Consider the following 27,639-nt stretch of genomic DNA (forward strand, 5'->3'; position numbering starts at 1 on the left):
TTATTACTGGAAATGTAGAAAAATGTATGGAACTTACAGAATTTTGGCTGTATTTGTTGCAAATCTTTCAGGGTACCTGACCTGTGCAGATCTCCGCTCATCCAATTCTGCAAAGGAATCTTAATACTGTGGTGCAATTGTTTCATCCAATTAGTCTAGCGAACCTGGCTGAAATGTTACAAATTCTGAATTGTGGCAGTGCAGAGAGGGGCAAAGCAGCTGTGCTAGTAAGGTACCTGTAGGGAAGCCAAAATATTTTCAGCAATAACTGAAAATAGATCTCCAGTATCTGTTTTAATGTGAAAAGAACTACTTGTTTATTTTTTTAATTAATTGAAATGAATAATTGTCATAAAATTCATGTCAGTGTTATATTCTCAGTACCAAGAAAGTAAGTTTGATTACATCCCTCCCTGGTACCAGGAGGAAAAATATATGCATACTGTATGTATTAAATTATCTTCCTTAGTGGAATGTCTTCTCACAGATTGGAGATATTACTGAATATCTCTTGTTAAATCTTGATAAGATCATTTGGCCAAAGTAGAACTGGGCTTGGCTTTAGTACCATAAGAAATAGCATTTTTAAAGGACTTGGATTTCCTTTGCATACCACGTGTCTGAGTCTGATACGGTCCAGGAAAATAGAGAGGATGAGACAAAATTATTCCTAAGCAGCCGCCGTAGGCCAAACACTGAAACAGTGCCAACCTGGACCAATCAGGCTGGCTTCTCAGTAGATACATGCTTTTGTCAAACACTTACACGAAGAGAAAGAGGGAGAAAGCCCTTGCAATTTTATTCGTATGAATGATTCTTCACTAATTCCAATAAAGTCCATCGTAGTAAATTCAGTGATTTTTATTCTTTTGTAAAGCAGACACTGTAAATTTGTTGTCCAGCTAAGGATCTCTAAATGTTGCATTCTGACATCTTTTAAACAAAACTAGCCTTTTGAATTTAACCGAGTGAAAAACTTCTCACAGAGAGCAAAGAGTAAAATTGATGGAAACTCAAAATCAATTCCAAACCCATTTCTGGCATGATGAGAATAACATTTGTGCTGTGTTTAAAGCCGTTTAAAACAAGAAAATGATAAAATGATCAATATACTTACAGCCAAAAATAACCAGTAGAGAATGATCTGTGATCCATTCCCAGACCTGAAACCCTATACTTCTGATTGAACATGAAAATAGACGAATATGTCTTTTATAAGGTGGCATTATAAGCCTTATAATATAAAGCAATGATGAAATGCCAAGGTTTCAACTCTATTTATGCTATGTATTCAGAGTTTAGCCAAACAAAAATGCCTAGACTTAAACTATTATAGAATTATTTGCTTGTATATACCCTGACCATAGAAAGAGCAAAAGTTAAGTAAGATATAGACTGTCACAATGAACTACATTGCCACTTCACAGTCTGTGTACTCTCTTTATTTTTAAAAAAAGGAAGAAAGGTTTAAGCTGCAAGCAAAAATGTTTTAGGCTATCGCTGAACGTCAGTGAATTAGTCAGTGTGGAATAGACTGAATATTTCTTTAAAAATACTTGGACTTTTGACTAATTTATTAAGTTCAGTACACACATAAATATAAATCATGCATGTTTTATGCTTATTCTGCAATAGATTGAAAGACTAAGTTGCCACTAATAAATTTTGCAACTTAAATTTTGAATTGAAGGTCAGTAAAATACCACTGTCCCGGTTTACAAAAACCTGTCTAGACTTAAGATTTTACCCCAATGAATGATTTTTTTACCAATTTTTCCAGAGTCATTTGATAGGCTAGTTATTTATTGATCAGATAAAGTAAAATTGTCCTTCTGGATGAAGAAATCCTAGCTGAAAAATTAAAATGACAACAAATTGCATAAGCACATTTAATTGGGTTGACCTAAGGCACAGTAGGAATGATGATAATTCTAATAAGCACTGTGACGGTGTAACTACAAAACAGGCATGTGTGATTACATCAGTAAGAATGAACTCAGTGGGCAAGGTCAGAGGGGTGAGACACAAGAGCGGTGACAGAGTGGGGGCTAATGAGAAAAGTTACTGGAGATGTATGAAGCCTGTGGCTGGCTGCAATATGAACAGATACTCAAAAGAAAAGTCAATCAATTTTAAAAGTAGATGGATGGGCAACACTTTTCCCTATAGGATATAATTGACCGTAGAATTCAGTTTTGCAAAGAGCTATAACAATCTCAGAAGCTCCGGCTGTCCAGTGTGATAATAATTGTAAAGGGCTGTTATGACATCTGCTTAAAGAGTCATATAAGTGTAATTGTTATAGGAACTTCTTATGCTATTGTTTGAAGTTGAAAAGCTCTACTTTAAGTGTCGACAAAGCAAATGTCAGCATCATAGATTCATAATCATTGCATCTTAGAGCTTGAAGGAGCCTTAGACATCTCAATGTGGGTGAATGGGTTAGCAAACTCTCCAGAAAAGAATATTGGAATATCTGGTGTAGGACCATGTAACATTTGAAAAAAATATATACATATTTTATGTATTACAATGATATATTTGGAAAGCACAATTTAAGAGAAAAGCTTAAAAAACAGAGAAAGTAAAGCTCCACAAATTTATCTTGACTAGTGGGGCTGTACATTGGATTCTGTGAACCAGGATTCTAAATAGGGAAGAGTGGCAGAATTTACAGAAAAGCACAAGGTTTTGTTTTCATCAAAAGGGGCAGGGGGTTTAACAGATTAAAAAATGCTGTTTGGGCTGAGACATTCACTTTGCCAATAAGAAAATTTAAACCCAGAAGTGACAAAACTTCCTCAAAATGTGAAAGGCAAACTGTACTACAACTCAAGTTTTTTAGCTACTACACCACATGTCTGACCCCTAAAACAGATTTATAAAAATGAAAAGTGGATGATATTTTAGAAGTAATTGAATAAGAGAGCAATTGAATAGAAACCTTGAGGTTTCAATTTCTATACCAATATCCCCACCTTAGACAGGGCAGGAGCAAATATGTGTGGTAAGGATAAGGCATTCTGGGAAAGGTAAGAGAATGCACCCAGATCATGAGCTCCCTGGATACCCTCTGCTGTTAACACTGCTCCCCTGACCCCCGCAGTCCCTCCAAGGTGACCTTGTATCTCATTTCTCTTCTTCCCTCTTCCCTTACTTAAAAAACAAAAACAAACAAACAAACAAACAAAAAACACCACAATTTTTGAGAAATTGCAGTCAGAAGATCTTTCAGAAAGACATCCCTCACTTAGAAATCATCCTATACGGATCAGTATATCTTATCTTATTAAGGTATAAGTTCTAAGCAGAGGGTGCTGATTCAACAAGTTGGAACACATCACAACCTGGTACTGCTCGTTTCCTAAGCTTGCACCACATGCGTTATCACATCCCCTGGTGTTTCCAAATAGAAGCAAATTCTGTCTCCTTGATTTCTACAATACTCTAGATGTTCGTGGCTCTTGTCATATTCTGTCGTACACATTAGCCATTTGTGTGTTTACTTGTAATGTAAGGAACTTGTCTGTGTCATCTTAGGCAATGCCCTTAATTTCACTGGGGCTCCCTTTCCACTGCTGTAAATAGGAAAATGATAACTACCTTGCTGAGATACTGTAAGAATTCGTGAAAAGGAATATAAAGTGCTGAGCACAATGACCTGCACATGGTCACCACTCAGTATCATTCTTGCTGCTGCTACTACTATTAATTAATAGCCCTTTGCCACTCATTCTTTCCCAGCAACATTCTTCTCGAGGTCATAGATTGATCTTACTGACTTCAATATCTCCTCAAGAAACAAACAAAATGACTTACATACAATAAAAATATATTGAATCTTTTTTAATAAAAACATATTGAATCTTTTTATGCAAGTCCATCGGTCCTGTGACTTCCTTAACAAAATCCTTAAATTCTTTCCTGGAAGTTCAGAATAGGGGAAGGTCGTGACCAGTGCCAACGTACGTACACCATAAAAGATACCCCTATTGCTCCCTGTAGACAGTTAGGGCCACCCTCTCTTTCCAGTTCCCAAGAGACCCTCCAACCGCTTAGGATTGCTCTTTGCAGCATCCCCAGAAGTGTCAGCTTGTAGTTCTGGTTCATGTGATTAATGAGCTTGTTATACCTCTGTCTGTAGCCTGAACTAGAAACTTTCACTTTGGAGAGCAGGTCAAGATATCGAATTTAATTTCAGTTGCATCTGTTATAAGCCAATTGTGTATTCATTACATTTATAGATTCCCTCTCCAGCCATATATTTTCATGGCTGTTGAGAGCACCTGGATCTGTGTTGAATGTCCTTAGATTTTACGTTGGGGACCTGAAAATTAGGCAGTGAGACATTTTTGATAGCTAGCTGTCATCTTTGGCATTTCTTCCCTTTATTGTCTAATCTGGCCTGTGTGAAGAAGGGGGCAAGTATAGAATTTTCTCTAACTTGAGTACAGCATGCTAATTCTGTATTATTGAGGTTTATGGTCAAAGCAGTTCATCCGCACATTTTTGTTTTTCCTCTTATGCAACCACATTCTGTGGAAATGGGAAACCTCTAAAAACTGCAAATGATAAAATAAGTTGAGGCATGTCGGAGTAGAGATACAGCCTTAAATGTACAGGTTCGGCTGTAGGCGGGACGGCATACAAAGTGGACTCGGGGTGTACATGGATCTTGCTGGTCCTCCAAGGTCACAGTGAATCGTGAGATCATGTGGCCATGGCCAAGGAGAGGCCGACAGCAGGATGTGTTCAAGTCAGGAAGAACGTTGCACCTTAATCAGCCAGAAGTTGCATTTATTTGAGAGTGAGCTAGTATTTGTGAGGGGAACAAGGTCACATTTAGTAAAACTGGCAATTCAGTAAAGGGTTCTGACTTGGCCAGGGTAATGGTATTGGCATGAAGGGAAGAAAGTTTTGCAGATTTCTGCGTGTGCACTTGCTGTTACTGGTGTTCCTAGTGGGTGGCTGGCTGAATCATTCTGATGGCATTCAACAGGAACCAGCTGCTGAGAATATTAAAATGCAAGCGTTTAGTCCTCTAGAGAGACAGTAGCATCTGCAGAGTTTTCCTATCTTGATAGTACAGATAATCCCAGGGAGCATTCTCTAGTAGTTTTAACTCTCTATTCATTTATGCATTTTCTTTTTATTGTTATTGTCAGTATCTCACGTTCTAACTGCAGAGAAGAGTGCCTGAGTCCACACCAGGTTGTAGAGACAGAGAGTGAGCACTTGGCCATGGATATGGTATCGCCTCTTGGGCTTTACCTTGAGTTATGATTCTCAACAGGAGAAATCGGCCTCTCCCTCCCTTGGCCTGTCTTCATAGCCAAGAGCCACCCATGCTCCTAGTCCTCAGTGCACAAGGAAAGGCCTCGGACTTCCCCACCCTCAATAAACACAGGCTTCTGGGGAGCTTTCCTTTTTCGTTTGTCAAACTTGTGAATTTGTTGCTTTCCTAGTGTGGCTCGTCGTTGTTTTTGTTTTTGCTTTTTGAGCTAGCATCAACAGTTGGGGGAGAGTGAGTGCGGCAAGGAGATTTGGCCTCGGTAATCTACTAGGTCTTTTCCACCTCTAATATTTATGAATAATGTATTGAACTGATGGGAAAATGTTGAATATGTTCATTATGAATTATATTCACTGGTGTGTTGCCTAGAATATAAAAGAGCAAAGCAGTTGGAGCATAACTAGTTTCTCATAATAAATGCACGGGTACGACAGAGCTTTGTGTCCTGTCCGATTCCACCGTGTGTCATCCCCAAACACACGCTCTACATGTCTCAGTGGCACCTGCAGACCAGGTACCTGATGAGATGAGTTGGGTGGAGTCTGGGTCCTAAACAGAAGCAGCTTTCTGGAAGGTATTGAGAAATCACTGAAGCCACTTTCACCTGGCACACGTTACTCGGGGAATATTATGCTGCAGGGGTCACAGTTCTTATCATCAGAGAAGGAACTCAGAATTCTGTCCCTTTATTTAAAAAGAAAGTTAAGTATGCATAATTAATTTGTTGGCAGTGTTCTATTCTGATATAAATGGGTAAGAGTGGCAGATAATTCAAAGTAACTTACATTTAGCTTCAAAATTCACTGTGTGTTTCTCTGTGTTGTTCTCTTTCACAATTATATTTTGTTGAGGATTTATTAAAACAAAATTGTGTTTCTTAAGCATTTACCAGATAACATTGGGAAACATTAGCCAGAAGCATGACAAGAGGCAAGAAATCTAGGATTTCTTTTTAATTCACACAAATAATCAACAAAATAAATAATAAAGAATTAAAATAATACTGAAATAGTTTTTCCCTGGCCATACAACAGTTGGGCCCATTTTTAATCAAACACAGCACTGGCAGTGACATGCAATATGTACCAAAATAGAGAAAGACTCTTTAAGGTCGAGAATTACAGGATGCAGCCCTAATGTACAGTAGAGAACAGATCCAAGTAGAAGCTGGTCACAGAGGGTGCAGCCGACAGCTCTGGCCCTGGTGGTCCCAGGAGGTCAGCAGGACATTGATGAGGGAGTCCTGCCTCAGGGAAGCCTTTGCTCGTGTCACTTCACAGCCCATGGACTAGCTCTTCTGAAAGGGGAGTCTGAGACTTCACATGTACCAGTATCAACTTCCACAGCGACATTAACGCAAACTCACCGTCCCAGCATTATTTATCATTATTGCACATCAGAGGTGATTTCTTTTTCTGATATTTTGTATTAGAATACAGCTATCATACAATATTATATTAGTTTCAGGTGTACATCATAGTTATTCAACAGTACCCACCTAGCCCTACACATAGTTGTCACCACATTATTGATTATATTCCCTGTGCTAAAGAAGTGATCACCGTGATGAGTCCAGCAACTGTCTGACACTGTACCACGCTATCACAATATTATTGATCGTCCCCCCACTTTTAAAATTTTCAATTAGAGTTGACATTCCATATTATTTTATATTGGTTTCAAGTGTGTGGCATAGTGGTTAGACATTTATATAATTTAGGAAGTGATCCCCCTGACTAGTACCCACCTGTTACTATACATAGTTTTTCAGAGGTGATTTTTTTTTTCTTATGCTCTCTTAAGAGCTAATACCCATCAGAGCCTATAAGAAACAAGTATAAAGTTAAAGCAACCACGTTTATCAATAGTTTATAATAATCTCTGAGGAGAGGAAGAGAGAAGGAGAGAGAAAGTACAGGGGAGAAAGAAAAAGTAAAATCTTTTTTCAGGAAATTGCCTTGCCCACCATTCAGATTAGGTCACTCAGAAACAATAATGGCTGCTGCATTGCAGAGCGGTATGACATAAGGGCAGAGGTGGCAGGTTTTTTTCCCAGCTCTACCCTTCCTTACAGGACACATCACTGAGCCTGTCTATGTAATAGTGTATTTGTCAAATAAATAGAAAACCATCTATCCTCATCTCATTCACAGCGGTATTGCTAAGGCTGATTGTGCACACGTATATAAATGTATATATTAAAGCTATCTATTTACAGCAGGGGAGAATGACTTAAAAATAAATGAATCAGGATTTTATGTATGCGTCTGTTGTGAAGGTCAATCACTTAAAAAAAAAATTAAATCCTCCTCTGCTAATTACTAATTGTTAAAACACTTGAAAATAATGACTGAGCCTGTGTCATCTCTGTGAAATGGACAAATTTTTCAAATTTAAGCATGATTATAGAGATTCAAATATATATTCATCTGCTTACGGACTCTAGGGGCCTTACTCAAGGGAGCACGAACCTATTAAGCAAAAGAAAAGATTCGCTTTGCCAATAGATACCTTTTTAAAAATCCTAAATCAATGTCTAGTATCAAAGTATAATTGTGGCTGTAGGAGTGAACTGGGTCTCTCCATCAGGCACGTATATTGTAGAAAATAGGACAACGATAACGTCATAAGGAGAGGATGGGCTTCAGCCTACAAACATCCTTGGCATCTGCCCAGGCTACGCTCTGTCCCAACGAGAATCAGGCTCAGTATATATAAAACCCCTAAGATCTTTGGAAAAGAGGCCATATTTATCTACTCCGTACTGCTGTTATTCTTTTGATGTTCATCTTGGCTGTTTAATCTCTGCTTTCTATATACGGTCCTCAGTGGAATGGTAATGACATGAGGAGGGCAGGTGAAGATAAATGAATGTGATTTTTTAGACATGACGGTTACCCTCTAATAGCTTTTCTCTGCTCCATTCCAAACATCCATGAAAGAGAAACTACGCGTCCATGGAGAGTGAAGTCATAGCTCCAACTTAGCATGAGAAGAGGAGAGAGAGGGAGCAAGCGTACTGTTAGTGAAACAAGTGAGTTTCTACTGGGCTATGAGCAGGTTCTCCTATTTCCTCTATTTTTTTCCCAAACTGAAAAGAGTTATTGTGGTAATTCACCTGTGCTTCTGAGCCTGTGTGCACATGCCCAAGACCTGCTCCAGGTAAGGCCAGAAAGAAATCAGGGACAGGACTTGCATCCAGGAAACTCAGCTTCTTTTTAGTAACGTCTGCTTGTGTGGTTTGGTTTTTGTTTTGTTTTGTTTTTTTTGTTTTCAGGGAAATTTGTGTTTTTAGAAAATAGGTTTCAATTCACAGACATTGATATCCTGGGCATCTTTAGGTTGTGACAGAAGCGGGGATTAGTAATGGCTGTGACAAATGTGGCAGAAGCCAGTGCAGTTGCAATCTATCAGACACATTGGCAGATCCTGGATTTTTCTGATCCTTCCTGCGGAATTCAGTGGCCTCCTGACCCTCGGGAGACAGAGTTAACCGAGAGCGGTGGTGCATCTTCCTAAATCTTGGTCTCGGTAATGATGTGACTGAAATACCCTGGTAAAAACAATAAGTAGAATCAGGACCACCTTCCTGGACACACAAGCCGGGCAGGTGCCCAGGTCCCCGCTTACAAGGGCCCTGGGCTTGCTTTAATGCTCTGCTGGTGCTGCCTTGAACTTCCTAATGATTTTTTCATAAGGGGCCCACATTTTCATGTTGCCTTTGAGCCCCACAAATTATGCAGCCAGTCCTGCCTGGAATTCATCTTTCCCTGGCATGCCAGCTAAAGGTATCAGTCACATGTCTTTTCCTACTGAAAATGATCCTTTTTTTCGATTCCTCAGAAGCTAATTTCTGTTAAACTCTGGAGATTTCTGTCCATGCAGTGTGGTTAAGAAGAACCCATCTCTCCTTCCTTCCTCCAAACACCTTGAGATGATTATAATCAAGATGGTCTTGATTTGTAATCAGAAACTCGGGAGTTGTCTCAGCCAACTATTTCTTGCTAGAGGTTAATACTTGGGAGAAATGGTGTGGTGGTGAAGCCTCTGCCCTTTGCTGGATAGTTAAAAATAGGCTTCAACCATTAAATTGAAATTTTAAAAAGAACATCTAACGTCCAGGTTATCTTAGACTAGGACTTTCAAAGCATTATCATACACGTAGGTGTATTCTGAAAATAAGTGGATCTCCTGCCCTGGCTTTCTGTTCTTCTCGGGCTCCCACCATGGCTGCTGCTACCTGTGTGTTCTGTGTCCTGCTCATTTTCCCTTCTGCCTTGAGCTCATATCAGTCCTTCCAGCCTTCTTACTCAAAGTTGGTCTTGAGAGGAGAGAGTTCCTCTCTGCAGTCTACAGATGGCACCTAATGAACCTAATTCTTGCTAAGTTTTGTACTGTGCAAACACACTTCCCCTGCCACCACCTTGATGAGTGTGAATGACAGAATTGTAGGGTCTGGATTAGATCCCACAGAGGTTCCTGGGCCTGCCCACTGTGGCCGTGTATTAGAACCAAGCCTTCACCGGAAGAATCCAGGCCTCCTGACTCCCAGCCAGATTGGCTTTTGATGGGTCAGGACATGCTCAGCAATCCTGAAAGATCTATTTGACATGACTGGCGCAGAAGCCAGTTTTTAAGCACCCGACCAGGAGGAGGAGGAGGACATTTGCTAGAGGAACTAGAAGCTGGGAGAGAACCTGACCGGCCACCAAAAGCTGTTAGGTTGGTGCAAAAGCAGTTGCGGTTTAAGAGGTTGAAAATAATTGCAGAAAGTGCAATGACTTTTGCACCAATGTAATAGTTCACCTCTCTGAGGCTACAAAATACTTCCCCGCCACTAATAATGTCTCCAGGATTATTGGGAGGCTCCAGAGCGCTGCTCACCTAACACAAAGCCTCCCTCGCAGCAGACACTCAGGAAGAGTTAGGTAGCTCCTTCCAGCACGCCCCCCCTCCTCCTCTACGCTCTTCCACACACCTGTTCTTCCTCCTCTAAGAAAGGAAGGGAAGCAAGAGGGATCTAACCAAGAGGTGCCAGACTGTGTAGCCTTTGTGAGTTTAAACTGTAAGTCAGAATAGCCCGTCTTTGCCTGCACCAGGTAGGCTAAAGTTTGCAGGTTTTTAAATCGCTGCTGACCTCCTGTCTGGTGACAGCACAGCCATGACACAGCACAGGGGTCACAGCATTACTCATCTCCCAAGGGATTTTTCAGCGGTTCACCAGCTGCACACAAGACCCAGGGCAAGCGCTGCGAAGGAGATTTAGTCCTTTTCAGCCATGGCCCCTCCCATCCTCCTCTGCTCTGCCTCCAGGGCCGAGAGTCCTCGTGTTAATCTGATTCTCTCCCAACCAACCACCCCTGTTCCAAAATTATCCCTATCCCTTCTCCCTGCTCCAACTCAAAACCACTTTACACTCAGGCAACGCCTCTTAGGGTAGAAGTGATTAGAGCATGAGGCATGAATGACTTAACCCCCCTGTGGGACGTTTGCATCTCAGAAGAAGTGTTGGAAATTGAAATGTACCTCATTAACAAGGGGGCTTTGCGCCTTGCTTTCTGTAGGTGGCTGTCCCTTTAGCCAAACAAGTCTGCATAGAATCAGCCAGGTCCTGATGCAGCTGTACCCCACCCCCTTCTTTATATTTGGTCATATATGTGATATGAACTCAGAAAAGCAAACTTTTTTCCTCGGAGAGAGAGGGGGGAAAAAAATGTAGGTTTACACAGTGAATAATCAAACCCTGGGCGACTGCAGAGGGTCTCTCTTACAAAAACATGCCACAGCATCATTTTTTTTAAAATATGAAAATAAGTTTCTATCTTGGATAACCAAGACCCTAATGGGTATAGATATGAAAGTAGTGTGAATAAGTTTAAAATCCAACTGCTTTGCAATAAGTCACGGCTCCTACCTCCGGTGAACTCTTAGCATTCTGCACATTTGAATACTCAGTCATTTTGCGTTTCCTCTTTTCACGGGGGAGAGTATTCAAGTCTAGATGGGACAGGACTTTTTTTCCTGGTCACCCAACTCACCTGCAGAGCTGCGTGTGGGGCCCTAGGGGAGTAGCTTTTATATCCTACAGTTGGGGAGCTCCTAAGAGCTCCCCCATCCACTGCAGCCCGCTTTCCCATCTTCTAGTCGTTTCTCCTCACCACTGTTTCCCTGAAAATAAGACCGAGTCTTATATTAAAGTTTGCTCCAAAAGACGCATTATAGGGCTTATGTTCAGGGGATGTCCTCCTGAAAAATCATGCTAGGGCTTATTTTCCAGTGAAGTCTTATTCTCAGGGAAGCACAGTAGTTGTTGCTCCTGCAAAGTGAGAGAGAATGTTAGCAGGAGAATCAAAGGGAGGCGAAGGAGCATTAAGGGAACATTAGTAACTATTGAAAAGACATTTTGACCTATTTCTGAGTTATCAATGTAATAGTATTTGTTGCCAGGAAATGCACCGACGGCTGGCGGGTGGGAGGCTGGATTGCACTAGCAGCCTGCTCTCAGGGGCCCTCCAGTTACAGGAGGTGGTAATTCCAGTTAATAAAAGGGTGAACTTCAAACACATTTTAACCAAATCAAATTGTAGCGGGAAATATCATATTACTGACGTTCAGGCCGACTCACAGCTGGTAACATTAGTCAGTCTATAGGCCCCAAATTCTGACTTTTCAGCATTTTCAGATGAATTTCTGGCACTGAGAGAGTTCCCCAGGCACATTGTTATGTAGGAAGAGGAGATTTTTAACTAACGTAGGAGCTAGCATAAATGAAAAGAAAAAAATTTTTTTTTTCTTGTTAGACTTCGGTATAAGATTGTCAGCTATTTAAATAATATGTTACCAAGCCAAACTTCAGGTGGCTGATAGGAAATCTCCTAGAGCCAAGGAGTTTTAATTTTTTTGTTGTTGTTTTGGTTTTTTTCTATGACATGTTGGCAAATGATAAAAGTGATTCACTCTGCTCACCAGAGATGCTGGGCAGAGTTCCGCCAACACTGATTTCATGCCATGAAAAGCACAAGGCGTGGTGAAGAGCACAGGCTTTGTGTCCTGGCGCTCGGAGTTGAATCCCAGTTTAGTCCCTGCTAGCTGTGTGACCAGAGGATATTTACCTAACCTCTCTGAAACTTAGGCACCCCACATAGAAAATGGGCATAATATCAGTCTTTCATAGTTGGTACAAGGATCCAATGAGAGGACACATAGCAAGAAATCCACATATAAAGAAAAAGTGCTGGGCACGTACCAAGTGTTCAAAGGTGATCATTGTTATTTTCTGCTCTTTTTGTGTCTGTGGTTTGCAAGTCTTTTCTTTTTGTCTTTTAAGAGTTAATTATTTTTACCAGTAAAATGCATAGCTTTTAATATGATAATCAAAGGAAACAAGTTATGAATAAAATACACTGCAGACTGATCTGGCCAGTCCTTTTTGAGTGAGAATCTGGTGGCCACCTCACGGTAGCACCAGTTAGCCTAGACTTCCCTTTATTAGCCTCCTGGGTTCCTGCAGTTAGATCATAGGACACATTTTAACCAAATCAACTGGACCCCCTGGTAACACAGAGCCACGTTTTATGGGCATAGGTAAGACAGTAGAGCATATGGCAGCTGGAACTCTCTGTACCCCTTCCTCACCTGCCCTACTCCAACCAACCTTGAATTAGGAGAGATGTCAGATATCGTTCTGTGGGGTAGCGTCCTGTCGGACTTTTTTCTAAACTTTTTCCATGTGCTGAGTCTCCATTTTCATAGAGATTAGTTCTGATTTGGTTCGCCTACACTTTTGAAGCTCTAAAAGCTTTCCATTGTGGGCAGATTGTCTCAAATACTGTATTTGAGGATGGAAAAAGAAAACTCTGCCCAAATGTAAGCACCATTGAATCAAAGAAACAGTATTTTTTTTTCAGTTGCATTCTTTGAGGATCCAGACAACCTTGAATCCTTTACAAAAGCACATCAGTAATGCCATCCTCCCTCTTAAAAAGACACACACACACACACACACACACACACACACACACACACACCAACTGCAGAAGATCACTTTCATGATGTAAGGGGTTAGAGTGTCCAAGACAATAAAAATTAGAAAAGGTGATTTTATAGATAGAGCCCAGGCCCAAATGCCAGGACATCCAAATTCTGTTACCTATTGCATGGGAACCTGCCTTCTTATATGGACCCCAACATATCTGCTGCACCCCAAGTCCACTGTTACTATTCCTAGGGAGCATGGATTCTGACTCATCCTCCTTAAGGGCTATCAGGGAACTCATTTGTTCCTGTTTTAAAAGTACATATATCAGGTACTTTTGTAATACCTATATCAGGAGCACTTTACGTGAGCAAAGTCTTTCCCTCACTAGGAATATGAAGCCCTGAATTTTACTTCCTGTCACTCTAGAGTGGTTAAAAGACTGAACTTTTCACACTAGTATGGGGAGAAAATGATGTCATTGTAATGCCAACTTTCCACAGGGTATTAATAGTCGTTTTACTATCCAGAGCTGATACAGACACACTGACCTGGCCTGTCATCCATGCTGACTCCTCTTTCATCTGTGCATGCTTTTGGTAAACATCAAGTACTGGACAACCCTGCGTGAGAGGTGCTGTGGGTACAGAGTACATCCCCACACACACACACAGTCTCACTAAACCCCCATGCACGCCGATGGGTAGTTCACTTAAAGCTTGGTCCAAACCCCTTCCCTTTTGTGCACTGAGCCATTTTAGTCAGTCTGTGGAAGGCTGGTTCCATAGCCAGGAGGTCTTGCTTCTTCTGAACTGTTAAGACACGTATTTATTGCCTCATGGGGCACTGATTACGTCCTATATTAGGGTAGATTTATATGTGTCTCATTCCTCCTACCGCTGGTCAGTAAGCTTCATAAATACAGAGACTGTATGTATACACAGTTTGTATCCCTTTCAACACCTAGACTGTACCATCAGAAATTAAAAAGTACATAGTGAATATTACAATTTTAAGGAATGAAATAAACAATAGCATGTAAGTATTTGGCAACAAGCCATCTTTCCTGAACTCCATAAATGCCTACCCAGATGCTAGTCTACAGAAAACATCTCTCAGTCATCTCTGTAAAGCTTAAGGATTTTTTTTTCCAATTTAGTATTTATAGATTTTTTTCCCTCTTCTTGGTTGACAGTATTTGTACATAGTAGGTTTTAAATGATGGATATTGATTTATTAATTAAAACCATAGAATAAAGCAATGATTTCACATTTTTTTAATGTTAAAAAATAGTCATTTCGATCCCCATCTACATCTTTCTTCTCAGCCCTGGTCAACCCATGCAACATAGATATCCCAGGATTTCATGCCAAGTGGCACCTGGCTTAGGCTTAGAAGTGGTCGTGAGTTTTATTTGGCCTCTTTATCAGGTGTCTGACAGCACAGAAGGAAAATCGTTTTTTCCTGCCTCCTCCTCTTCCTTATAGAACTGTTACAGTTGAATGAGACCTATGTCTATATAAAAATCAGTTAATTCCTGGAACAAACATAATGTCAGATCCATAATGTTAGACTGAGGAAGCTTTGGCCTCCCAGCTCATCAGTCGTGTTGTACATCCCATATGCTGTTCTTATGCGTGGACCTGAGGGGTGAGGGGTTTATTGCTCTAAGCTTTTAGGTTAGGTGCCTATGATCCATACCGGGTGCATTAAGTGTGTGCTCAGCCCACACGAGCCAGCTGATTTAATAGGTCCTCTCCAGCCACACAAAAGCTTCACCATTCCTCTCCAACCTGATTAGATCCTATATTTAATCCACACAAAATGATCTGAAACCAGTCACTTATGTGCTAGGTCACAGGATGTGAATTAGTAAAGAATTCCAAAATAGATACATTCTTCCAGTTTCACGTTAGTTCTCGCTCAGAGAGTCTGTCTCCCAGAAAGCCGGGGAGCCCATCCCTCCCAGGCTAGACGTTCTGTTGAGTCATGTTTACTGTCCCTCTCAGAAAGGTTCCAGAAGCAAATGCAAGAGGTTGCTGAATGCAGGGACATGTGGCGTGCATGCTACTGAAGTGAGAGGCATAGCATACACCTGCTTTCTGGCGGTGGCAGGCCATCTTGACTGTGCCATGCCACAAGTTAGCATTTTGGATGAGCAATTGCCATTCTGTTGTTTTCTTCTCAACACATGGTGTTCAAAAACAGTTAAAAGAAAACTGTACCCATTTGCTCATCCCAGAAATCTAAAATTTCACAGAAGCATGCCAAATTAATGTTCACATAATATTTTCCAAGCTTTTTCTTTGCACTGAGAAATGATATTTCACTTTTTGAACTCTTGGTGTCCCGGCCTGAGGTAAATGGATGCAGTTTCTCTTTAAATGGCATTAAACATATCAAAGCAGGATTATATCTGTCACCGTCCTTTTTTTTTTTTTTTTTTTTTTTTTTTCTAATGGAATCAAAATCCTTCAGGGAGTGTCCCAAATCCACATTAATGTCTTTGAGTGCTAATGTTTCCACTGGGACTTTTACATTAGCAAAATACAAGTGTGTGGTTTCCGCCCCCTCTGCTGTCTGTGTAAGAAAGAGACGGTTGCACATCCGTTATTCTCCATGGCCTTCAGCTCACCCGTGTCAAGGTGGTAGAAGATGACTACAGATTTTTGGTACTGATGTTTCCTTTTTCCTTCCCGTGTGTGGCTCACCCACAAAGCTGATGTGAATGCTTTTTCCGGTATGGGTGATTCTTTGGAATCCCAGCGATGAATTTTATTCAAAAAACACTATCCTGCAGTAGCCATCAATACTATCTGAGGGGCCGATTACAACCTAAATTCCACCTTTGGATCTGATTGTGCAAAAATTAGACAAACACCCAGGATTTCAGGACCTCGCTATTGACCTTTTTGCCATTGCTTTTGGGATGTCAGTCACGTGTCCTTGTTATTGCAATACAATTCCTATCTACCTCAATCGCTCTTTTTTCTTTCTTTAACAAAGCAATTCAAGTGACATGTTGTCAACTCTTGATTATGAAGTGGCAATGAAAGATTGCAGTGTCATAGATAGGTAATAATTATAGATAAATAATTGTAACACAATAAAATATAATAAATAATTCTCACATCACATTTAACCTTAGAATGCACCTTTTTCTTACGTTTGAATACATTCTGGAAAGTTACAGTGTTTCTAGAATGGTTGTTTTTCTATGTGGTGCAGAAGGGGCTGGAGCCTCCTGTAGTATCTCTCTGCAACCCCTGTCCAGCGTCTTCCTTGTTTCCGTGCCCTCCTGGCCACAGAGGGCTTTGCTTCTGGAACTGATGGAGACAGCCAGCCCTGGAGAGCTGGGAGGTGCCCGGTTCTCTAAGCTCACTCTGCATACTTTCACTTTCCGGAGCACTCTGTAGAACGACACTACTTCCTTAGACACTCTTCCTACCCCTTTCTGTTTCTTCCCCTTCTACACCCTTTCCCACTTTTCTTTTTTTCCCTTTCTTTTTCTACCCAGCATGAAAATAGGTGGGGAAGCTTGAACTGAGGTGTGTTTGTGTGGATGGTGGAGTGCAGAGAGAAGGGGTATCTCCTGATGCCCGAGCCTACCACTAGGAAAGAAACTCAGTGTTTTTATTTGAACAACCTTTCCCCACAGCTAAGCCTGCATATGTGGAAGAAAAACCCAAACCTTTTCCCTTTCCACACTTTACGGAAGACAAGGTAAGCAGAGGCAGTGAAAATGTTGACCATGGATTGAAAATAAAGCCTTTATGTACAAATTATGTGCTCACCTTAAATATTTTTGAGGGTAAATCCCTGTCTGTTGGCAATTAATGGAGAATTGACTGTGCTAGATTTTTGTGGGGATTCTGCATGGTTTGTTGTTGTTGTTGTTGTTGTTTTGGTGGTGAAAGAGTTTTGAGGTTCTTTGCTTGTTTGTTTATGTTTTTAAGCATTAGTTGTACAAAAGCTTTGCAATGTCCCGTAGACTGTCTTCTGTACTGAAAAAAAAAATACCCTTTTGCACGTGAGTCATTTGAATTCACCACGTTAATATTCTTTGTGGTGGGTCCAGTGTCAGTTTGTTCATGTTAGCATATTTAAATGTCAAGGTGGCGGAAAACGTGTGTTTATATTTGTATAAACTTCTGCACACAAATTAACACCATATAGCAGATACTCAACTAAAAATAACTGACAACATTCTTAATTGTTTCATCTTTGGGTTTCCCTCTTAGCAAACTTTGGCAAAGAACACAGGCTTTTTAGATGGACAAACTTGGGTTCATATATGAGTGCCATAAATTACTTTCTACTTTGTGAGTCTGATCAAACCACAATTTTGCTGTGCCTCAGTTTCTTTACCTGAAGAAATGTGGATAATTTTTACTCTAGAGGGTTTTTATAAGGATTAAATGAGATGATATGTGTAAATCCCCGAACATAGTACCTGAAACATGGTAGGCACGCAAACATTTCTCTAATCCCTTCCTTTTAAGAAAAATGCCATGGTGACATGCTCACTTCTTGGGTGTTAAGCTTCATATTCCTGATTTTTCTTTATAACCAGAGTACTTGAACCAATCATATTAATTAGGTTTTAGCCTCTCAGTTTTTGTTCACTTCAAAGGAAATCACTGTGCTCTGCCATATATTAAAATATGTAGCTATATATTTTATATAAAATATATAAAATATAACTGTAAGTGAAATGACTCGGATATTAGGTATTGTGTGGAGCTGATAGATGCTCAGCCAGGTTCTTTGCTTGATCCCCACTTCACCCTCATTCTTGTCCTGAATACCTCTCGACACTGGGCAGAAGCACAGCAGCACAGCCTAGAGAGCCCCGTTTCCGATCTACTTCGGCAGTGAATTTGGGGTACATTCTGAAGGGCAAAACATGTCCAAATGCAGAGAACAGCTGAAATCAATGGCTCAGCCTTTAGATTTGGGGTACCAGAAGCATTCCAAAGTACATCCAGTCATCTCTGACTTAAATACAACACAGAGTTTATGCTTTCTCTTCTGATTCAAAATTAACAATTACATTTTATGTTCATCCCAGGGCATTGAGTTTGGCTACGTAATTATTTGGGGGTATATGTTGCAGATGTAAAACAACTATATTGTAAACTCTTTGAAACAGCACAAACTATGTCTAATCATATACTTTTTGCTTTCATAATACTTACACGTAGTTGAAACTCAATAAATGCTTGTCGAATGAACAAATGAATCTAACCAATGGCTTCTTAACCATAATAATGCAATGCTATATCTATAGATCTCATATATAACATATATATAACTAATATATAGCTATATATATAACTATATATGTAAATACATATTTATATATATAACTATATATGTAAATATATATAAACATGTATTTACATATATAGTTATATATATAGCTATATATATATAGTTATAGTTACATAGAGAACAGATATAGTTATGTGTATATCTGTTCAAATAAAGGGCCCTTAAGGACCCAGTGGAATTGGGTCACTGATAGTCATCACTGATAAAATTGCCAGCTGCATAATTAACTCTGTGACTACTGGCAAGTCCTCAGTTTCCTCATTTACAAAGTGACTAGATTAAATAATCACTAAGGTATAAAACCCTTCCAACTCCCTAATACTATTCTTTCTTTCTAGTGAGAAAAGACATGTGTTTTTGAGAGGTATGCAATTGTTTGAACTTAGTGTGAGTTTTTCCCCTAATGCAAGAATCGGAGATGAAATCCACTGGAGGGCTAGGAACTTACACTCCCTTTTAAAGGCTGCCTTTGGGTGTGTCCCTGGTAACTTTACACTCAGGGCAGCCATTGACATAGGTGCCTTTTCATTTCAGTTACTTATCATTTAGACACTGGGACTCAACATGCTGGTGTCAACCGGAACCCCCAAAGGAACCTGCCCTGCTTCTGTCATTCCAAAAAAAGAGACTGAAAGCTGCCCAGACCCCCCCTTCTGGAATCTGTAAGGGCACTTCCTTGTGGGAAATGAGGACTGCTAGTTTCTGTCTAGCTTCAGCCAAGGTGTGCTGGTGTTAGTGACACAGTCTGCCTTCGTCAGCCTCACCATTTCCAGACAGGTGTTTGTGGTGGGCTTTTTTGTTGTTTTTTTAATACCTGCATATTTAATGCTGTGATAGAGCTTGATTGTCCCCATGAGAAAAGTAGGTTTTCATGTCATTAATATGCTGACTTGGTTCCTGTAAGAGAGAGTAAACTGCCGATATGGTACAGTAGTTCTGGGTTGTGGTTTTTGGCTTTTCTCTCTCCTTTTTTTCTCTTCCATTTCCAAGAAGAAAAAGACTCTAAATTGTGTCCTTTGGATTATCGTTTTCTCCTTGTACATTTGAATTTCAAAATCCTCTTTAAGTGAACAATTCTCAAGGTTTCCATTAGAAGGCTGCCTTTGGGTGTGTCCCCGGTAACTTTATGGCTGTGGGCACTTCTTCCTTTCAGCTCTTTGTGAATATTCTGTGTCCTGGCCTTCTCTCAGAGTCACGTGGGCATTCAAACAATAACCTCTCCCCTAGTTAGTGCTTCTTGATTACCAAAATCACCAGGCTGCCTCTGTTGCCTCACCTCTCTTACAGATGCTCCCCACATTTCTGTAGAAAAAAGTCTTTTAACATTTCATTTCTTACATGATAAATTTTGATAGGCACCCAAGTATCAGATTTTAGTGAGTGCTAAGGGGAAGGCCCAGACAACAGACACCAGAATTTATTTTTGGAGACTACTTCATGGTATAAATGTACAGTACTTGGGGGTTGCCAAGTCTTGCACATTTGAATGAAAGAACAGGGTTGTTGCCTTGTCTGTGGCAGGATCTCCTCCCCTCTGGTCTGCAGTGCAGCCCTGCTTTGGTTTAATTAATCCATTAAGGTCTATCGTAACCCTAGTCAGTAATGATGGAGGGGCTCACCGGGGCCGTCCAGAATGGGAGAAATTAGATGGATAATGATTTTTGTGCTGATGATGTGTTCTGTCTTTTTATATAGTTGATCCCGTGAGGGACATATTTCTTTGGTGTATTCTTGCTGATGTTCTCAAGACAGATATATTACAGAGAAATAAATCAGACTATGAGATTTTGCCAGTGTCTAATTCTCAGTGTGTAAATGTAGTGTTTTAAAATCAAAGCTATTTTTAAAAGTATATTTTTATCAATATAATGTTAAATAATCAACAGGTTGAGAGAAATTTGAGAAACTCTCATTTGGGTATTATTTTTTATTACACTTAGATGCTGTTATGGAATATTTATGTTAATAGTCTTCTGATTACTCCCTCCTCCATGAGTAAACTGTTTAAGATGATTCCTCCTCGATTCTACTCAACAAGTGTTTACTGAAACGTACCACGTACGTAGCAGTTGACGGTTCTCAAAAATCAGGAGACTTAAATGGCTTTATATGTCTTAAAGTAACAAAACAGTAGAGTTGTTCTTGTTTTAATACAACTGTTTGAAACCAAGACCTAACATTGCAAGGCAATAAATTAATCAAACTGTATTGGTTGAGCACCCACTATATTTTGCTACCATCAGTGGAATTTATAAGTAAGCACAATGTACATTTAAAATACAACAATTTTTTTAAAACTATGGTTAGGTGGATGGAGTGGTTTTTACCTTGTTTTAGATGGTTAGCAATTGGCTGACAGGAGTCTTGGAAACCTCTCTAGCAGAGCAGGGTTTAAGTTATAATTTGAAGGAAGGAAAGATGTTCTTTAGTGCATGAGAGATTATTGCCCAGATTCAGGCTTATATAGGAAAGGTTCAGAAATGGACTTTTCCCACTTGAAAGGAAGACTCTCAGTGGGATGAAACCACAAGGTAAAGGAGATTTATTTAGTGGATGGGTATAAGTGGGCTTTAGTGGCACCTTTTTCTGACAGATTAGATGAGCAGACCTATAGAAGGACTTTCAGTGCGGGGAGTTTGGAATTCAGAACTGAGCTGAAGTAGGATGATAGCAATCCACTGGAGGACTGAAGAGGTAACTGTGACAGTCAAACCACCAAGACAATGTTTGGAGTAAGGAGGCAATTTTCATATCTTAGGTACAGTGTGATCAGCTGGCCAAAAATAATGGTAAAAATGTTTATTTGAGTTAAGATCTTTATAAGACATTTTCTAGATTTGATAATTGACTATACAGGAGACACAAACTATTTTAAAATATGAGAATTTAGCAGAAGTTTGCAGCATTGGATGCTGTCGTGACCTGTGGTTGTATAGAATTTAGATGCAGAATGATTTAAGCAGAGTGGTTTAAAATAAAAGAGAGAATGCTCTATGTGGCATTTGAGGTGCTAGCAGAATATCTCATCAGCGATATTCTGAAGCGAAGTGTTAACTAAGTTAACTTAATTAACCCTAAGAGAAGAGGTTAGAGGAAACGGTAGATGAGTGTATCCACTCCTCAAACGTGTGAATGTAAAAAGAAAAAGCTGTATGTCTTAAGATGGTACCTTTGAAGGATGGAACATTTAGGAAATAGTAAAGGAATGTTGAAGGCTTAATTGAAGGAAAGTGATTGAGCCAAGATGTTGTTCCACTGTGCTGTGCTGCCTCAGTGAAGGCCTTGTCTGATCGCCTCTTGCAAATGTCATGAGTTAAGCAAAGAAAGGCAGAATTTCTAGTGGACCAAGCTGACACCAACTGACTTATTGATGAGAGAAAAGGAGAGAGTGGTATTAAAATCTCTATCACTGTTTGTGAGCTGTGGCCAGGATGGTCAACAGAAGAAGGGCAACGAATAGTTTGGAGTGCTTCATAGTAACTTTTTATGCCTGCTGCATGTCAGACTCACCTGTGTATAATGGCACTTAGAGATATATGGCTCCGCAGTTTCGCAACTGTAGAAGCATATTTATATTTTGCTTCAATATCAACTCCTCTCAACTCGGTCCTTAATATTGAGGGAAAATTCATGTCAAATTAAAATAACTAAATTGAACCTGGACTTAGTTGGTTTAAAAAAAAAAGACTGAAACTGAAGAACCCCTGACTCTAACCCAAACTGAAAGACTGGTTTGCTTTGGAACTTGACTGGCTTTCTTCAGTCCAGCCATGCAAACAGTCGGCCAATGCTATAGTCCAGAAAGCATGCCCGTGCTTTGCTTGCTAAATATTTTTAAATTGGCCCCTTTTCTTCAGGAAGACCTCCTAGGTTTTGCCTGCGTAAGGACCACAAACTTGAACCCATGCTAACTACAACTGTTAAGGTCTTGTGAGAGATGGAGGAGAGTCTGTGCAATTGTGACATGTTGAAGGGGGCTCCCCTGCATAATGTGATCCATGTCTTTAGGAATAGAGCTTTGCTCCCATGTTAATACATTCTGGAAATTGCTCAAGAGGCAGCTTTGGCATTAGAATAGCAACTTTCAAAGCAGTGAACGTCAGCACTTCTATTTCTCCTTCTTCTTGGCGTGCGTTACATGAAGCTGGAAAGACTAATTGGCTAAATGAAGGGACTCAGTGTCGCAGAGTTGAAATCCTGGCATGTAAATGGAGAGGTGGGGAGAGACTTTGCATGCATATCTATATGGCCTCCCTTTGTGAATTATCATAATAGAAATGGTTCTGCCCCTTCTCTAGTTTCCCTTCGAGATGAGTTGGGATGTGAAGTGCATGGCACAGAAATTCACCATGCTTTGTATCTATGATTACTTGTCTCTGTGTGCATCTTTCCCACTCCTAAATTGCATGCTTACCTAAGGTTGCTGAATAATACATTGTTTTAAAAGATGTGTACCTGAATTAAAGTTATAATATGGCTGCATACCGCTGAATATTATAAAGAAAAAAAATCAGTAAATGTCAGTTTTAAAAGCCAACAAGGAAATCTCTTGTTTTATAGGCGTTACATTTACTTCCTTGACCTCTGCCAAGCATTTGTAAGGACCGATTGATCAACAGTGGGATCACACAGTTCAGTGATTGGTTCCCTATCACAATGCTCTACCTGGCACGTAGGGTGTTGAAGTCGTTGCATGGTAGAGAGGCTTTTTGCGAAAGAGTGTTTCCAAATACGCTGCACCACTCAGCTGTAACTTTTATGAAAAGTCAAGGTCTAAATCTCATTTGGCTCATCTGCCCTGCCTTCGAGCAACACTTTACCTAAATCGTCACAGACAAAAGGAGAGCAAATGTATTTCATAAAACTTATAATAGGACATCACAGTATTTCATATGAGGATTTAACATCTTCTGAAAAATGTCAGAATTTTATAACTAAAGTCTTCATGTTCTTAAGCCCCCTTTTTAAATGTTTAATCTGAATTGTAGATAAAGAACGTCTATTAACACATCATCTCACTGATAACCATTATCAAATCACCTCTTAAAATATTTTGGACCAGGAAGGGAGGGAAAGTTCTTTGACCTTTACCCTGAACCCTCTCTAAGCTTTTCTTGTTTCCATTAATGATGGAACTTTGAATCTCAAGGTTGATATAAAACATGGGATGAATTTAAGTTATCCACTTCTTTGTTAACTTTTGTCATCATTTTATTTTTAAAGCACATTTTATGCTTCGCAAAATTGATGCGAACTGAACCTGATACAGTGATGCATTATAAACACCTCACAGACTAATATGGTTAAACTGTTGATCACTGAGAAAATAATTTGAAGTCACTGGGTACCACTGTGTGAAATGTTGTGGTTAAAGAACGTTCCATGGAAGCTTGACGCTGAAAGAGGGTCTTGGTGATTCAACTGAAAGCTAGGTGAACTTTGAACATTGGTAAAAACAACTCTGAGCATGCCAAACTTGATTCAAAGATCAAATATTAAAGTGTTGCCCTTTGACCATGGAAGAAAAAGTTTTGCCTGGAGAACATAAGTAGGACTAGACCCTTACAGCCCATTCGTGGGAAATGCCATTTCCGTGTTTCATTCTACCCAAGAGGGGATAAAATGCAATGAATTTTGATTGTCAATCATTAGTCATGCCATTCTAAATGTGACTCGCCTTAAATACCTATAACATCTTTTGTCCAGTAGCTTATCGTATCATTTCATTCATCTCATCAGTAATGAATATGAATGAATATGAATATGAATGAATATAAGTGTACAGGTGTCGTTCTCCTCAAATGGGAAATGGGAAAGCTGAGGCTCCGTAAGGTTAAACACCTTGCTTAGTGTTACATACTCGTATCTACTCAGAATCAAAACCACAACTAGGCTTGATGTCTGGAATCTGCAGTGTTGTTTTCAGGGCCAGGTGGAGCAAGTTATATTTAGTTTGATTTTAATCCATTTCAGAATCTGGACAACATCATACAACATGTCTGATTGTGTCCTGTTTTTCCTGTAGATTTCTACAAAGGGAGGCACAGTTGGGGGGTGGAGAGTAAATCTATTTTCTGACAATGAAATGCTTTGGCTCTTAAAATCTCCTCAGCTGAATTACCAGAAAATTCAAATTCTGTGTCTAACTCACATAAGGTGAGTCATGACATCATGACAGGTAGCGATAGAGTCACAAAATGGACCTTCTTGCTATGTGTTCCTCACATGTCAGACTAAAATGGCTTTTACAGAACGCTCAGTGCTGATTATATAAGGTCCTACTTCGCTGCCAGGAGGTTCGCAGCTCTTTGATGCCAGAGAATAGGAAGCAACAAACTACGGGGGCCTCTGCCCATTGTGGTCTTAGAGCAGCTGCTAGGTGCGCTTTGAATCCCATTGTGAGGAATCCCCAGGACAAGGCAGGAAAGCCACAGTTTGAGCAGAAGATGCAGTGGTCTAAGCGAACTGTAATTAGTCTCCCACTTTTCTTCATTTTTGACCCTGCTGTCATGCCTGGGGAGGGAGAGGTGGGAGGGGCGGTGAGAGGAGAGAAAAACTGATTTAAATAGACTAGGAAGTCCTCCAAATTTCATCGACTTCTGTGTTCAGCAGGGCTAGAGAGGGGGCTGCAGAGGAAACTGTGAAATAGAGATAACCTCCTGCGCAGCCCATGCCTTGCAGAAGAGCAGTCTTTGGGGTTATTCTGTGAGAGATTGCACTAGGATATGGCCAGAAACTAAGTGAGGTGTGGCAGGGACGGGGGGAGGGGGGGGGGCACCGAGTGATGGCAACCAGATGAGGGACATTGAAGGAGAAGGGAATATTTTCCCTGAGAGGTTCCCAACCACAGAGAATTTTAAAAAAATAATAATAAAAATGACAGCTATAGTCTTAAAATGACTTTAAGGTCTTATTTTTCCTGCATCAGAAAGTTAGCATTTTAAAAGTTAGGTTTGGAGTGTGTCCTGATGGACGTCGAAATCAGGAGTGCATTTTTATGGCTGGGTTATAAACCCACCATAATAGTGAGGGGTTAAAATGGAACGCCTTCAAAGATAACCTATACCTACTGCAGGCTTGAAACTCGATTAGCTCAGCTATTAAAACCAGGAGGACAAACTGTTTCTTCCCTGGATACAAAAGCTGTTAGGCTACGGCCTGACCCAGTACAAAAGTTTTTTGAATCTCTCCACTTTACTAAACGTCGGCTCATTGCTGCTGTCTGCAGTGAAGCTGTTTACAGCTCTGTGCTAAGTGGAAAGTTCAAATCAATTATTGTCCATTAGAGTTTAGGTATAACTGATGAAATATCCCCAGAGGAGTATTGTAAATGTATCAAGACGTCCTTCCCCATTATAGAAATGGGGACGCATAGTGAATTACTTACCTTCTCTCTTACCCTTTAATGCCTCTGAAAGGCTGCTGGGCAAACAGAGCTTATCTTGTCTTGCTGGGGTTTAAAGTAAGGACTTTACCATTTGGTGAAAGTGTGTGGTGAGCCAACAGAAATTTTAGGCTCCAACTCCTCTTGTAACCTCCCTAAACTCCCTTGTGGGCATGAAGGTCTAAGAAACAAAAGCTATAAAAGAAAACCCTAGAAATGATTAAAACTGCCACTCAGAAGTGTCCTGCAATCAGGTTCTTTCAGAAATGTTAAGTTTCTTGTTAACAATCAAAGGGAAAAGGCTCTGACTCCAAATTTGAGCAGTGACAGTAAGATGTAATGCCTGATAATTTGTGCCAGGATGCTTTCTTTCATAAAACTAGGTCTCTGCACCAAGCTTCAGCAGGGCAGAAAAGGAGACCCACTCACGGCTCAACGGTGAGAGGGGTCGTATTAATTTCCCAGGTGCTGTTATTCGGTTACAGAATCCAACAATGTCTCTTACCCCGTAAAAACCAAAACTGAGAGGGAGAAGAAGGTCTCATCTGTGACCTGCTATGACAGGAGATGGAATAGAGGTTCTTGACTTCCTCTTACAATTGTCCTTACCTATTCGCTTCCCTTAGTTCTGCCCCATAGCGATCTCTGCGCCCTAGCGCTCCTAAGACTGAAATACACGTGGACTCATCTTGTCATGGGAACACCTGGGTATTATTCCTCAGAGTACTCTGATTTTTTCCAAAACCGGAAAGTGACAGAGAAAGGTCAGGAAGACATCGTTCTCCTGTCATCCTTTTCCGTCCTCCATGTGCCCAGGTGGGCAAGATACCTTTTCATTCCGATCTAGTCCTGTTCAGCTCCAGTGGCTGCATTGTGGGAAAGCAGCGGGACACAATTCCAAACAATTCCACAAGCCAGTCAGACTGGAGATAAGAAGCATCTTCAAAACACAGCATTGATTTCTTTGTGTTTCTCTAACTCCAAGGATAACGCCAAGGATGTTTCTTTCTGCTGACAGCTCTGTCCGTGGTGCTAAGTAGGAAATTGGCCGTATTTCTTCCCTGTGGCCCATACTGCTCACCCCCAGCTCTCTCGGGGCTTCCAGTCATCTGTCTGAAGAGATGCTAATGGCTGTACAGTAAATCTGGTCGAGATGAAAACCAAGCTTCCAGGATATTTATGGGACAGATTTCCTTCTAGCTCACTCAAGTAATGAGAGATTCCATGTTGTGGTTGTTGTTGTTGTTGTTTAGCCTTTATCTAATTAGGTCAGTGGCTTTTTTTTTTTTTTTAACTTGACGAGAAGCCCTCTTGAATCTACCTTTGATTGCTAAACCATCACTCCTTTACCGAATGATGTGCTGTGAAAACTGTCACTCACTTAAAGGGAGCAATCTGGCTCCATACCCATCGAGATCCCACGCTCCTCCAATATACATCCAGCCCCACAGACCAGCATCTAACAATTTATAATATTTAAAGGATTAGTTCACTTCTTTCCCCACATTTGTAGCAATGACCACTCGCCTGCTGCACTCAGCATGCACAGGATACGATTCTCTTGATTCAGATTTCATTTATTCTGCCCGGTAATATAAGTTGTTTTTGCAACTCAGATTGTATAATTGTTTCCTCTCGGTATTTTAGGAGAA

The 27,639-nt window shown here is 40.4% G+C and overlaps 1 protein-coding gene across 20 annotated transcripts in view; it reads left to right on the plus strand.

Moving 5' to 3' along the window:
• The window catches only part of ZBTB20 (zinc finger and BTB domain containing 20), a 777,577-nt gene that overhangs the window by 644,856 nt on the left and 105,082 nt on the right, over positions 1 to 27,639 (plus strand). For 2 of the 20 annotated variants that reach the window (XM_019734861.3, XM_074331611.2), the window contains exon 1: positions 16,673 to 16,992. The exons of the other annotated variants lie outside the window; for them this stretch is intronic. The gene's annotated coding sequence lies outside the window, so the exon portion shown is untranslated. Of the gene's footprint in view, positions 1 to 16,672; positions 16,993 to 27,639 lie in introns of those variants that run through there. 20 annotated transcript variants of the gene reach the window in all.

Source organism: Rhinolophus sinicus, chromosome 17 (genome assembly GCF_057876585.1).
Source record: "Rhinolophus sinicus isolate RSI-liver-muscle chromosome 17, RSI-T2T, whole genome shotgun sequence".
Lineage (NCBI taxonomy): Eukaryota > Metazoa > Chordata > Mammalia > Chiroptera > Rhinolophidae > Rhinolophus > Rhinolophus sinicus.